This window comes from Emys orbicularis, chromosome 1 (assembly GCF_028017835.1).
Source record: "Emys orbicularis isolate rEmyOrb1 chromosome 1, rEmyOrb1.hap1, whole genome shotgun sequence".
Classification (NCBI taxonomy): domain Eukaryota; kingdom Metazoa; phylum Chordata; order Testudines; family Emydidae; genus Emys; species Emys orbicularis.
This window is the reverse complement of record NC_088683.1, coordinates 147,742,795-147,756,319: the sequence shown is the minus strand read 5'-3', so window position 1 is coordinate 147,756,319 and position 13,525 is coordinate 147,742,795.

Sequence of the window (13,525 nt, the reverse complement as noted above, 5' to 3'; positions counted from 1 at the left end):
TTGCTAGGGATAAGTCTAGTTCCCTTTGTTACTTGATCACGCAGGCAGCAAAAGGTGAGGTGCGCACCGGCAGATATTGTCTCTTTGCCCCAGACTTTACCTGTAACCAAACACTTCCTCCAACGGCAAACATCACCTGTACCCTCATCCAATACACTCCCGCCCTCACCGCTAATATCACCACTGTTAAAAGGGCCCTGCATATACATGCCCATCAGTTATGGTACGAAGCACTGGGGAAGGGCGATGTTACAGGATTCAAGTGGACCATCTTAGAGGCTACGTTGGGTACCATCCGATTTTCCCTTCCCTTATCCCACTTCCAAATCGCTGCCACCTATCCAAACTGCTCCAAGGGAACGGCCATTAGGCTCGCACAACAACAATCTTTGTTGCGCGGGAACCGGGACAGGAGAGGGGTGGCCGACACTTTATGGAAGGGGGCCAATAGTGCCGCCTCGGCCTGGAATGTCTACAAAACCTCGCAACATGAAACCAGACTGGGACAACTTAAGCAGGCAACCGGGCTTATCTCCGCAGCACAGGTAACAGGAATCAGGGCTGGGGTGGGGGAATTACACATCATTTCCACTCTCAGCACCCTCACCCATGATCTCCTCACCCAAATGGTCTATCACGTTTCTAGGGCTGGGAAGGCATTGCAGTGGGACCTGGCTTGCTCTGAGATGCAGGATTTTCTTAACGTACAACTTACCGAAATTCGAGATGACCTCAGGCACCAGGCCTGGCCCGCTGCCCTTCGCAACACCTCAGGTGTTCCCCCTGAATTATGGCCTTGGAGGCATACTTGGAGATTTTCCGGGTGGAACTGCCGGCGCTCACAGTGTTCCTTTGAGGCTTATGGTCCTGTAAGCGGGGTATGGGCCCCCACCTACCGGCTCTTCCCTGGCCCCTGGGGGGGATGTTTGTGGGATTGGGTAGTCCACCAGGACGTGTGGGAAATTAAGCCACCCCACGGCCCGAACCGCTTCCTAGTTAGTGCGGCGGAGATAACCCCCGACATCTGGATAGGTCAGGGCTCCTTATGGACCCTGTGGCCTTTACAACCCCCTCAGCTTCAATGTATTCGTAAACTCAAACCGGAAAAAATTATTGTTCTTCATGAACATGTCTGCTGGAAAAGAAAAGGCAGATTAACATCCCTCGCCTCCCAAACCATTCTCGAGGCTAACAACAGCTGTGTCCTGGTTAATTCGTCCTCCCTATTAGACACGGTATTTAATTTGACCACCGCCTCTGGCTCACAAGTTGTTTACTGGCCAGCGGACAGACGGTACCAAGTCTCTTTATCATTTTCAATTCCCTTCGATTGGGCTGCCTTAGTGCCGGACCACTTCCATTCCCTGGAGACCCTGCTTCCCGAGATTAGTAAACTATCCCAGTTAAAGGATCAGATTAATATTCTAAAAACCACCTATAATACCGAGCTCCGGGCCTTTGAAACCGCTCACCGTGTCACTACCCTTTGCACGGGCTCAGATTTTCTCTGCATGATTACAAAGGTTTTCCACCCCCCACATATACATGGGTTTCTGTTCTGGGGGCTCCTCGGTGGTGGGCTGTTGTTGGGCATCTGTGCATGCTATTGTTGCTGCACACGTTGCCATCCCCGACCTGCAGTATTATCTTTCCCTCCACCACCCCCTTACCCCTTGCCCCTCGCCCCTTTGCGGACTTCTGTGTTGGAACCAGAAGATCCAGTATATGACTCACTAGAAATACCCTATTGTAACGAATATAAAACGCCCCTGGAAGAGAGGCCTGAGGTCCAAGCTTTAATGAACATTCATATCAAGGAAGTTGATGCTGTTAAATTAGCATCAAAAGGAGGGAATTGTTGAGGATTTTCGGGGACCCCCATATGCCTCACTCTGAATTATAACCTATTGCTAAGCTAGCAACAATAGGCCGTGGCAGGCCTGCTTGACATTAAAAGTATAGGCGAGAGCTATAAGCTTGTGTGGCACAATGCAGAACCTGTATGGCTCAATCAAAAGGCCAACAGAAAAAAAAGGGGAACCAACGCCTACTGGTAGTTGGGTAACCTGACCTAAAATAACAGTAGTTTAGCTATAGAAAATTAATAAAGCAAAAGAGTCTTGTACAGTAAAACCGCAAGTAGGTGGGCACACAGTTAAAAAAGGGCCTGTTGTACAACTCTATTAGCAAATAAACGCATTAGGTAACTTAATGCTCAATAAAGTAATGCAAAAGAAGGTAATGCAAAAGGGGGCCGTGCAGGAGCCCCTAGCAATAACAGGAAAAACCCTAAATAGAATTAGGTCCAAGTCGCGGCCCCAGAAAGGGCTCTAATTGGTTTGCTAATAAATATACCAAATAAGGCTAATAAAATTTGTAATGCTTCATTACGCGTTGCGGTTTTTACCTTTATAAGCTTAAAGCTGTGTGATTTATGCAAGGCGGCTGACCCCCTTGCTTGGGGATACGCCGACCTTCCCTTTATGCATAATTGTATTGTGTAACCTAATAAAGGTGCATCAGTGTGTCTGACCCAAAATCAACGGTGTGGTCAATTTTTCCACGACATTATGATGAGGTATTATCTTTTACTGGACCAACTTCTGTTGGTGAAAGAGACAAGCTTTCAAGCTACACAGCTTCTTCTTCTTAACTAGCAGCTCTTTGTAGCTCGAAACCTTGTATCTTTCACCAAAAGGAGTTGGTCCAATAAAAGATTATGGGCAGCGTGTATAAGAGGTTAAACCTCCTCAAAATAAAAAAGGCTGGCCATGTAGGGGGCATATGCCAGATGTGGGTCACCTCCCTTTGGAGGTGCATTGGCCTGCCACCTTTGCACCCTGTGAGCAGGAGCGCCGGAAACTACCTGGAAGTGTGTGTGTGTGGCAGGGGGCCCACCAGCACCTGGACCATGGCTCTGCCCCCCAGATCTGCCCCTCGCCCGCTGCGGGGGGAGGGTTGAGTGGCATGAAGCCCTCCCTACACCCCCGGTGCTACACTGCCTGCCTGCTTTCCCCTGCCCTTCAGCTGCAATGTTTCCCCTCCTGCCCATGTGCATGTGGACCTGGGCACACGTGCTCTCCCTCGGAGGTCCTTCCCCTTCCTACATCAGCCTGGACTGGGCTGGTGGGTCTTCTCATCTCTCTACCTGCCTTTCCACACACCCCCGGTGCAGTTCTCTGTCTCCACCCCATTGTTTGGTCATGTCCTGCACCCTGGCTGTTCTCTGCTCCTCCCCATATTCCCCCTATGGGAATCTCCTCCCTCCTGCAGTTTTTGCTGCTTCCCCTGCCACACCCACCTGCCCCGAGCTCTTTGTTGCTCCCTGAGTGATGGGCAGGTGGGTCTTCGGGGGGAGGAAGAAGCCTGGGCGTGGTTTGGGGGAGGGGCAGACGGGGACAGGTCTGGGCGCTGGTGGGCCCCCCACTTCTAGGGAGCTTCTGGCACTCCTGGATGTAGCCTTCCCAAATGGAAGACTCATGTGCCACCTATGTAAAAGATGTTACCTCACCCACCTTGTCATTGAAATATCTTGGGACCAACACAGCTACTTTACTGCAGACAGTTAAGAAGAGAGGCAATTATCCATCCCAAAATGGTGGAGGGAAATTTGTTGATCAGTTTTAGTTATTAGTACTTAGCTAAGATTGTGTCATTTTTCTTGGGAAATTGTTTAGCGCACTATATACCGAGAACAGGTACAGTCTAGACACCATATGTCCTCATGTACTTTATGTAACTATCAGACAGCACTCTCAAGATGTCTGCTACTCTCTGTACTGACATTTACATAGCAATTTCCAAACAAAGATCTCAAACTGCTCATTACATTTTTATAAAGGGACAATGAGTTGAAATAACTGTTAAAGAGCACAGCTGTGCTATATCTGAGAATGAGAATTTGCTTATGTGAGACTGTAAAGAATAAATTGTATCTAATTAGGCACAATGTAGTTAGTTAATATTTTTTAGCCAAATGTTAACCTGGCAGGATACTAGAACAATATTCCTGTTTATCAGGTTTGAGGGCAATGGGTCTGCTTTTGTTGCAGGAGACCTCAGGAGTTCTTGTTTACCTAGCCCATGCGAAAGACACTCCCTCCAGCATCACAGTGCTCCCTACAACACTGCTTAAATACAAAAACGGTCCTTGCCCCATAACACATGGGTAAAGGAGTGGAAAGTTAATGGGAGGATGTTAGCATGAGAAACTTCTCCCACCCCCTCCAGCTATCAGCCAAGTATGTTTGGCTATGCCAGGTCTCTTCCAAGCAGGTTTGTTCTCTTGCACAAGTGAGTAAACAAACAGAAAATCATCTTTTAACTCATTCTTTGTTCTCAGGCTTCAGGGCCACCCCTCCCAGAGTCTCCAGAACCTTGCACCAGGCAGCTTCCCAGCTCTAGTCAGCTCAGTTCCCTTCCTGGAGCAGTAGACTCAGGGCTGCCTCCCTGAGCACTTAGTCCTTTTCTTTGGGACTCACCACAGGAGTTAGCGCCACTCTACCCTGGCTTTCCATCCATAGGCACTGCCTCGCCCAATCACTCTCTCCTTTGCTTGGCCTCTAGCAGTCCTTTATAGTCCCAGATGTACCCCAACCCCTTCTAATTGGCTGGATTAGGCTCACCTACTGTGACACAGGGGCACTAGGCCCGGTCTGTTGACTGGGACCAGCTACCCTATGACAGGCGGCATCCTGTGGCTATGGGAAGTGAAGAGAAGTAGTTGGGTGTGCTGGAAGGGGAGGAGTGAGGGGCCAAAGCAGAAAGAGTGGAAGTTTAAATTGCCCACTCCCTCAGAATGCCAGGCTGCCCTTACAAGTTTTCACTCCCTTTCTAGTGAGAGAGACAAATCGTGAGCTGGTCAATATGCCAAGGTTATATACGGCAAGTTGTAGAGCTGGTTTGGAATCATCCATTGAAATGTGTGATGGAAAATTGCCCAAAAATCAGTTTACTCTGGGAAATGTTGAATTTGCTGAAATTGCATCTACAAATAGCTGACTGAAGCACACAGATGCTTACTGCATTAAGAGTCCCCAGTTCAGCGAAACTGAACATATTACAGCATTCTTAGGCCTGGTCTACAATTAGAAAATTAAGTCAGTTTAACTATGTCACTCAGGAGTATGAAAAATCAACATCCCTGAGCAGCATAGCTAACCCCCACTGTAGACAGCACTGGGTCACTGAAAGAACCTAGCTACCATCTCTCGGGGAAGTGGATTACCTCCACTGATGGGAGAACCCCTCTTGTTGGCGGAGGCAGTGTCTTCATTGAAGAACTACAGTGGCACAGCTGTGCTGCTGTAGCATTTTAAGTGTGCACATACCCTTCGTTATTTTGGCCCCAATGCAGCAAAGCTCCTAAGCACATGCTTACATTACACTGAAATAAATGGGATTGACCCACATGTTCAAGTGCTTTGTTTAATAAGGGCCATAATGACTGAGAAAATATTTGCAACAAACTCATATTACTTGTGACTAGAAATCCAGCATTTGAAGGCTGCTCTCCAGAGGTGAATAACTGGTGAGTTAATTCGCTTAATGCCCCTCAATCTCTCTGTTCATTAGCAGGTGATGTTGATTAAGAACCATATTATGTGTTGAAATAGGATTTAATGTTCCTGTATGGAGTAGGTAGAATAATATTAATTGAAAAATTAATTCAAGAGTTTTTATAATATTGAAAAAACACATATTTTTCTTCATTTTCATCCAGTTCTCTTCCTGCAACACATAATGGGATAATTCTCTGCTGGCAAAATACCATTGACTTCAATAGAGTTATGCCAACAGAAAATGTAGGCCGTTATGTATGTTATCAGTTGTTTGGCCCTTTCCTTGAAGAAAGTGTACACAAGGAGCACATTGACAGATTCTCCTTGTTCCTATGCAAAAATAAAGCATTCTAATTAATCTAAAATGTCACCACTTGGACTACAGAAGTGCTGGAAGCTATTAGAATCAGACCATGGTGTAGACGCTGCTCTCTTTTGCCACTCTGGTAGTGCAATAGGGTGGAATTGGCTTCTAGGGATATCCTTGGGGTGAGGGAGTCCCCTGCTGGTAAACACCATGTTCAAGCCCTGGCACAGGGTATGTACTTGGAGAAAGAATGGGAGGGGCCACAGAACCCAAAATGCCTTTAACTCCCCCAGGGCTGGGGCCTGTGTAAAACCAGGATTAGGGAGCAGTAACTGGCTCCTGATCACCACCACCAAGTCTAGCAGAGACTTGGGGGTTGGGTGATCTGGGTTATATTTCTCTGGTTAGAAAACATACTCATTAGAGCTAGTTGATTTTTTTAAAATTTTGAATTTCAAAAAATGAGGGAAATTTAGAAACAAAAAATAACTAATTTTTCCATTTTTTCCATGCCCTTTCAGAAGTTCTGTTGAAAATTACCAAGCTAAATACAAGAGGGACAGTTGTCTGCCAAAGGCAAGGTCCTGTACCTTTTGACTGCAAGAAGTTAATATTCTGGGTTTGAAGATGATCTCTCTCCCATGTGAGGTTTTTTAGGATTTCCTCTAGCTCACGAGTTTGGTTTTCCAAGATAATTTGCTGGCAGGTAAGATTTTCCAGAATTCCCTGCTGCTGGCTGAAGTTTTGCTGCCATCTGCTTACTAGATGGAAAATCAGAAAATAACATCCCAATGGCTTGCAAGATAGAAGGACAAAGAGATGTAAGTTTATTTCCAGTTCCAATTATTTTTGATGTTAAAGAAATAATTTAAAAAATTACACTAATGAGATTCTTCTTTCATTTTAAAAATCTTTTTAACGTTCAAAGCTTGTGCAAGGAAAGCTGGGGTCTCCTGTGAAGCCATATGCTTGGGCACCCTGAATGCAAAGGCCAATGTTCAGTGTGCAATCTCCCCTGACACACCTACCCCGAACTTCCATACCTTGCCATTTGTGGGGAGAATAGGAAATGATTTCAGACATGCTGTGTCTATCTGTGGAGAGAGTTAAGGGAATACTGGAGAAAGGTTTCCTTTTAAGTAGGAGAGGCTGCCAAGCAACAACGTGCCCAGTGAGGCCCACAATAATGGGGGAGCCATCCCAGTTCCCTGGGGGTTCAAATTGTTACTACAGAGTTCTCAGTCACCACAAAGATTTTCATACTACACAGTATGGAGTAGCATAGCATGAACAGTGATCAGCAAACTAGTATTTTCCGTCTCTTAGATGGGATCTCCAGGGACCCCGTGCCACTGTAGGTTTAGTAGCTTTGTCTATATTGGCCTTCTGTAAATGTAGTGTTACCGAAAGATGACAAACTGCCAACCTGAACAGCATGGGTCATCATTGTTTATCTGTGGCACAGGTAAAGCACTGGTACCAAGACTGCCGCTTCACTACATTGCCCCATGGATGTGCCTCCTCTTTGTTTTGGAGAGAACACCATTTGGTATGAGAGAGGAGTTGTTTCCATGACCTATTCACATTTTAGTCTTCCTGCAGAGACTGTGAACCATGGAGATAATCACCCCCAGCTGTGGTGCTGGTTGTGGAGATGGACACCTGCTCATTGGTATCCACCTCTTGTGTATAGTCTTATACTTGGTCTGTAAGCTTGTTGGGGCAGAGCCTGTCTTTTTGTTATAGAGTTGTACAGCGCCTAGCAAAATGAAGTGGGGTCTCTAGGTGCTACCGCAATGCTAATAATAAATCATTCATTTCACATCCAGTTGCCAGCAGATGGCAAAAAATTGTGCTCTCTCAGAGTGACCTGGATTTGAATTTCTGACCCAGAGATTAAAATCTATTTCATTACCAGTGTCATAAGCCAATGGGAGAGATGAGTTTCAGCATAACTGAAATATCAGGCCCAAGGTGTATCAAATTAGTCACTCAAAAACTGAGGCCCCCAAAATCAGTGGCCACTTTTGAAAACGTGGGTTTTAGTGTCTTCTCTATAGTACTTACCAGAGCACCCAAGAGCCCTGATGTTACCAGCAAAGCCAAGCAAAGGATTCCAAAGTTTACTGCAAAGAGCCTCCACAGAGGAGAAGGAGAATCTGATAAAGAGAGCAAGAACAAAGACAGGCAAACCGAGTCCCTCTCTTGAGACTCTGGGGTCAGACTGGGGCTTGTCCAGGCTGGGGTAGATTCTCAAAGCCAGAACTCACACAGCAATTCCCACAGAATATCAGACCAATAGTCCATCTAGTCCACTGTCTTGTCTTCAGGAGTGACCCATATCAGTTCTCCAGAGGACAGTGTAAGTTCCCAATAATACTGCATTCCATATATTGTACTTATTAGCTTTTGTTCCTGGTCCCTCGGCAAGCTTTCAGTCCAAGAGAAAATGCTGATTTCTAAGACAACTTGAATTAACTTTACAATAAGGTTTCTTGAGACATTTTACCAAAGAGTTTTCTGAAATCAATATATGTATCCCATTCCTTTCCTTCTCTGGTTGGTAGTGATCTTGAATATTTGTAATAGAATGACATAGAACACACAGCAATAAATGCAGAAGCAAAATGCTACAGGGACTGCTCAAAATATTACATCCCAAATATGTTTGTCACTTGTACTAAGCTTTACCAGAATTAAAAAATACAAAAGTTATAAATGCATTGAATCCAATTACCACTCATATCATGAACAGGACAGGAGAGGTAAATCACAGCTACGCCAACTATCTACTTTAACAAGGAAGAACAAAGACCACTTGGTGGCAATACCTGTGTATCTGTCCAGAGGTCTGTCAAGTGGATTTCTGGAATAGAACTTTAAGAGGTGCACTTGTATAGTCAGTCCTACATAGATGTCCTCAGGGAAAGAATAGAGTTGAGAGTCTATCCTGTGAGAAGATGGTCAATGTGAGCTGAGAGAGAGGGAGAATTCTTTACTCTGCGATGTTCCAGCTGCATCTGCACAGGAAGTTCTCACTGTGCTAAGGTAAAGTGCGCTGCCCCTGCACAAGGCGCTCAGAACAAAGGGACTTTCAGTTGTTTGGGTTAAAGCGTCACTAATGATGCTGATGGTGTTAATTTCAAAGCCTGGTTGGAGCCACTGAGATGCTTGAACTTCTGCAGTAAGCAATTGTGTCTACCAAAGACTTAGCTGCTTTCCAAACATTTTTTAGAATACAGTTTTACTCATCCTCAGTATGGGCTCTTTGCCAATCTGTTCTCTAAAATAGGACTTCTGTAACATATTGACTACACAGAAGGAGATAGGGGAACGTCTCTGCCACTTCAGCTTTTGAATTTTCCCTAGTCTCTGTCAGAACCCTCCGTATCAGAACCCTATAACAAAAGCTATAACATTGTCACTAGAAGAACCAGTGGGAGCAGCACTGGCATCAGCAAAATCAGACTCAACATCAGAAAAGCCTTTGAAACTAATGGCTTCAGTATCAGCATTCTCATAGTCTCTTTTATTCCTTTTACTAGTCACTTTAGTGCCTAGGTCAAGAGCAAAAACAGGCACAGAACAAAGACAGTTTCTGACTTGCATCAGTGGGCAGATGTGGGGTCAGCCTCTCCCAGCCAGCCCTTCTGTGCTGCCTGGCCCACACCGCCTGGGGCTCCAGCGGTGATTTAAAGGGCCCAGTGCTCCGGCTGCTGCCACGGTTGCAGCACCTTTTACATTGCTGGGCCCTGCGGCAGCTGCCCCTTCCCCCCCCCTTTCCCGGTGGGGCAAAAGGGGCAGCACTTTAACATTGGCTGGGTATGGGGCTGGACCAGCAGCCACTTCTTACCGGTATGCTGCACCAGCCCATACCAGCCCACTTTCACCTCTGGCAGGAATCCAACCCAGCCACCACAGTGCTCTTAAAATGGAGGAATCTTAGAGTTCGGTCTTGTCTGCTCTACACAGTTTTGTCAGCAAAAGACAACTTTTGTCAATAAAACTGGCGGTGTACACACTACAATGCTCCTGCCACCGACAAAACTGTCCTGCACCAGATTCTGTCTCAGGATTGGTTGTTTTCAGCTGCTGTCTGAACTTATTGAGACAATGTGCTGACACACTCACTCTCCCCCCACACAGCCACTCCATCTCTGTCTCTTTCTCACACACACACTCCATGTCACACACTCTCCCCCTCCACACACACACACACACACACACACACACACACACACACACACACACACACACACACACTTCTGTGGGCTTCTTATGTTACTGTTCAGAGATGTCAATTTGGTCATATTACCAAGTGCTACTTTAAAAAGTGATTTCAAATGTGTTACTTTTCGGGCACACGCAGCAATCATTACAAGGTTCATAGCATGGTGCAAACAAACAATGCCAGGCTCAGCACACAGCAGAACACACATCACTGTGCCTCAGTGTTAATATGCTCCTTCAAGGCAACCCCCATCCAAGTAGCCCCCCATTGGGCTCCTTTTACAGCCTTGTGGTCATAACGCACAGCACAATACTGAACAGCAGTGCAGGATCCATGCTTTCAGACAGAGATGGCTGGGTTGCAGGTGACCAGGACAGTTGAAAAGTGTCTGGCAATCTAGTAGGATGCTCATGGAATGATGGGATTGAGAAGCCTTCATCATGTGATGCTGTACCTGCCCCATAAGGCATAGCAAATTGTCACTGTGCCTCAGTGGTTCCCAGCCGAGAATACCAGATTCGGGACAAAGCGCTGAAAAATGGGTCACACCCACCCCAAACTGGTGGTTTTTCTTCCATAAAATATACCAGGCCAGTAACAAAAGTAAACTTCTATGTCATCACACTGGTTAACAAGAATTCAGAAATGCAGCCTCCTTAGGTATCCCAGCCCTTGTTTCACCACCCAGACACTGGACTTAATGATGAGTGGCTATTTAAAACCAATTGACTCAAACAAAGGGTTCTTCTAATCCCAAGAGATCACCCAACAGCCAGGCCAATATATAACTCAGATCTTACCCAATAATCATGTTGTTGCCAATCCTTTAGTATCTAATATATAAAGATTTATTTATAAGAGAAAAGAAAGAGGATAAAGTTATAAGGGTCAAGGAAAAAAATGCATACACTCATTGCAAAGTTCTTGTATCAGGTTTGAAGCAATGATGGAATAAACTGCTGGCTTGTAATGTCTCCGGTAACTTAAATTCCAAAAGCTTGGAGGGTCCTCAGGCCATTGTCTGGAATGCTCCTTTTAGTGTAAGTTCGTAGTCCAGAGATCAGAGCAGGAAAGAGGCAAAATGGAGATGCTTTCAGGGCCTTTTATAATTTCTCTCATGTGGAGGGAATGCCCTCAGTCTTAGTTTGTGGAAAAGTACTGGTACAAGATGGAGTCCAGGGTCACATGAGCAAGTCACATGCCCTTGCATGCTTTGATGAGTCATAGAGGCAGCCATTACCCCTATTCTGGCTAAGGTGTACACAGGAAGGATCACTGAGTGGGGTTATCTTCTTCTATGGCTCACTGTGTTCGTTAATGGGTCATCAGCTTGAATGGTCCAGTCACAATGTGCTGGTTAGACTGGATGTAAACTACCTGGTGGGTGTTACCCTAGGAGCAAACACATCTATAGAGTGAGATTTCAAAACTGGAGTCTCTCATACAAAACCAGCCTTCCACACAAACTTCCATGTGGCTGGACTTTACAAACACAAGACAAGCCATTTGCAATGCACTTTACTTCTCTACAGAGGAAAAAGAACAGTGAACGATCTACATTCCTACATGCCACAGGGGGCTACAACAGTGGTACCCTTAACTCACCCAACAATATTGTTAATCTATCCAACCACCCACTTAGCCCGGCAGAAGAGTCTGTCCTATCTCGGAGACTCTCTTTCTGCTCCATCACCCCCATGTACATGATACAGTTCTGCAGTGATCTGGAAGCCTACTTTCACCGTCTCCTACTCAAGGAATATTTTCAACACATCACTGAACAGTGCACTGACCCACAGGAACCCTCCTACTAACACGACAAGAAGAAGAATTCTGTGTGGACTCCTCTTGATGGTCAAAATGACAGACTGGACTTCCTCATAGAGTGCTTCTGCAGATGTGCACAGGCTGAAATTGTGAACAAACAGCATCACATGCCCCAGAACCTCAGCCATACAGAATGCAACGCCATCCACAGCCTCAGAAACAACTCTGACATTATAATCAAAGGGGCTGAAAAAGGAGCTGCTGTAGTCATCATGAACAGGTCGGATTATGAACAGGAGGCTGTCAGGCAACTATCCAACACCACATTCTACACGCCACTATCCTCCAATCCCACTGAGGACTGCCAAAAGAAACTCAAGAAACTCCCTGCTATAGCCCAAGAACAAATCTACACAGACACATCCCTAGAGCCCCAACCAGGGGTATTCTATCTGCTACCCAAGATCCATAAACCTGGAAATCCTGGACGCCCCATCATCTCAGGCATTGGCACTCTTACAGCAGGATTATCTGGCTATTTGGATTCTCTCTTCAGACCCTACTCTAACAGCACCCCAGCTATCTTCGAGACACCACCGACTTCCTGAGGAAACTACAATGCCTTGCTGATCTTCCTGAAAGCACCAACCTGGCCACCATGGATGTAGAAGCTCTTTACACCAATATTCCACATGATGATGGACTACAAGCTGTCAGGAAGAGTATCCCTGATGAGGCCACGGCACACCTGGTGGCTGAGCTTTGTGACTTTGTCCTCACCTGCAACCATTTCAGATTTGGGGACAATTTATACATTCAAGTCAGCAGCACTGCTATGGGTACCCGCATGGCCCTACAGTATGCCAACATTTTTATGGCTGACTTAGAGCAATGCTTCCTCAGCTCTCGTCCCCTAGCAACCCTCCTCTGCTTGTGCTACATTAATGACATCTTCATCATATGGACCCACGGGAAGGAGGCCCTTGAAGTATTCCACCTGGATTTCAACAATTTCCACCCCACCATCAAATTCAGCCTGGACCCCAGTCCACACAAGAGATCCACTTCCTGGACACTACAGTGCAAATAAGTGATGGTCACATAAACACCACCCTATACCAGAAACCTACTGACCGCTATACTTACCTACATGCCTCCAGCTTCCATCCAGGACACATCACATGATCTATTGTCTACAGCCAAGCTCTAAGATACAACTGCATTTGCTCGAATCCCTCAGACAGAGACAAACACCTACAAGATCTTTATCAAGCATTCTTAATACTACAATACCCACCTGGGGAAGTGAGGAAACAGATTGACAGAGCCAGAAGGGTACCCAGACGTCACCTATTACAGGACGGGCCCAACAAGGAAAAAAACAGAACACCACTGGCCATCACGTACAGCCCCCAGCTAAAACCTCTTCAGCACATCATCAACGATCTACAACCTATCCTGGAAAATGATCCCGCACTCTCACAGACCTTGGGAGGCAGACCAGTCCTCGCTTACAGACAGCCCCCCAACCTGAAGCAAATACTCACCAGCAACTACACACCACACCACAGACACATTAACCCAGGAACCTATCCCTGTAACAAACCCCATTGCCTACTCTGTCCCCATATCTACACTAGCGACACCATCAGAGGACCC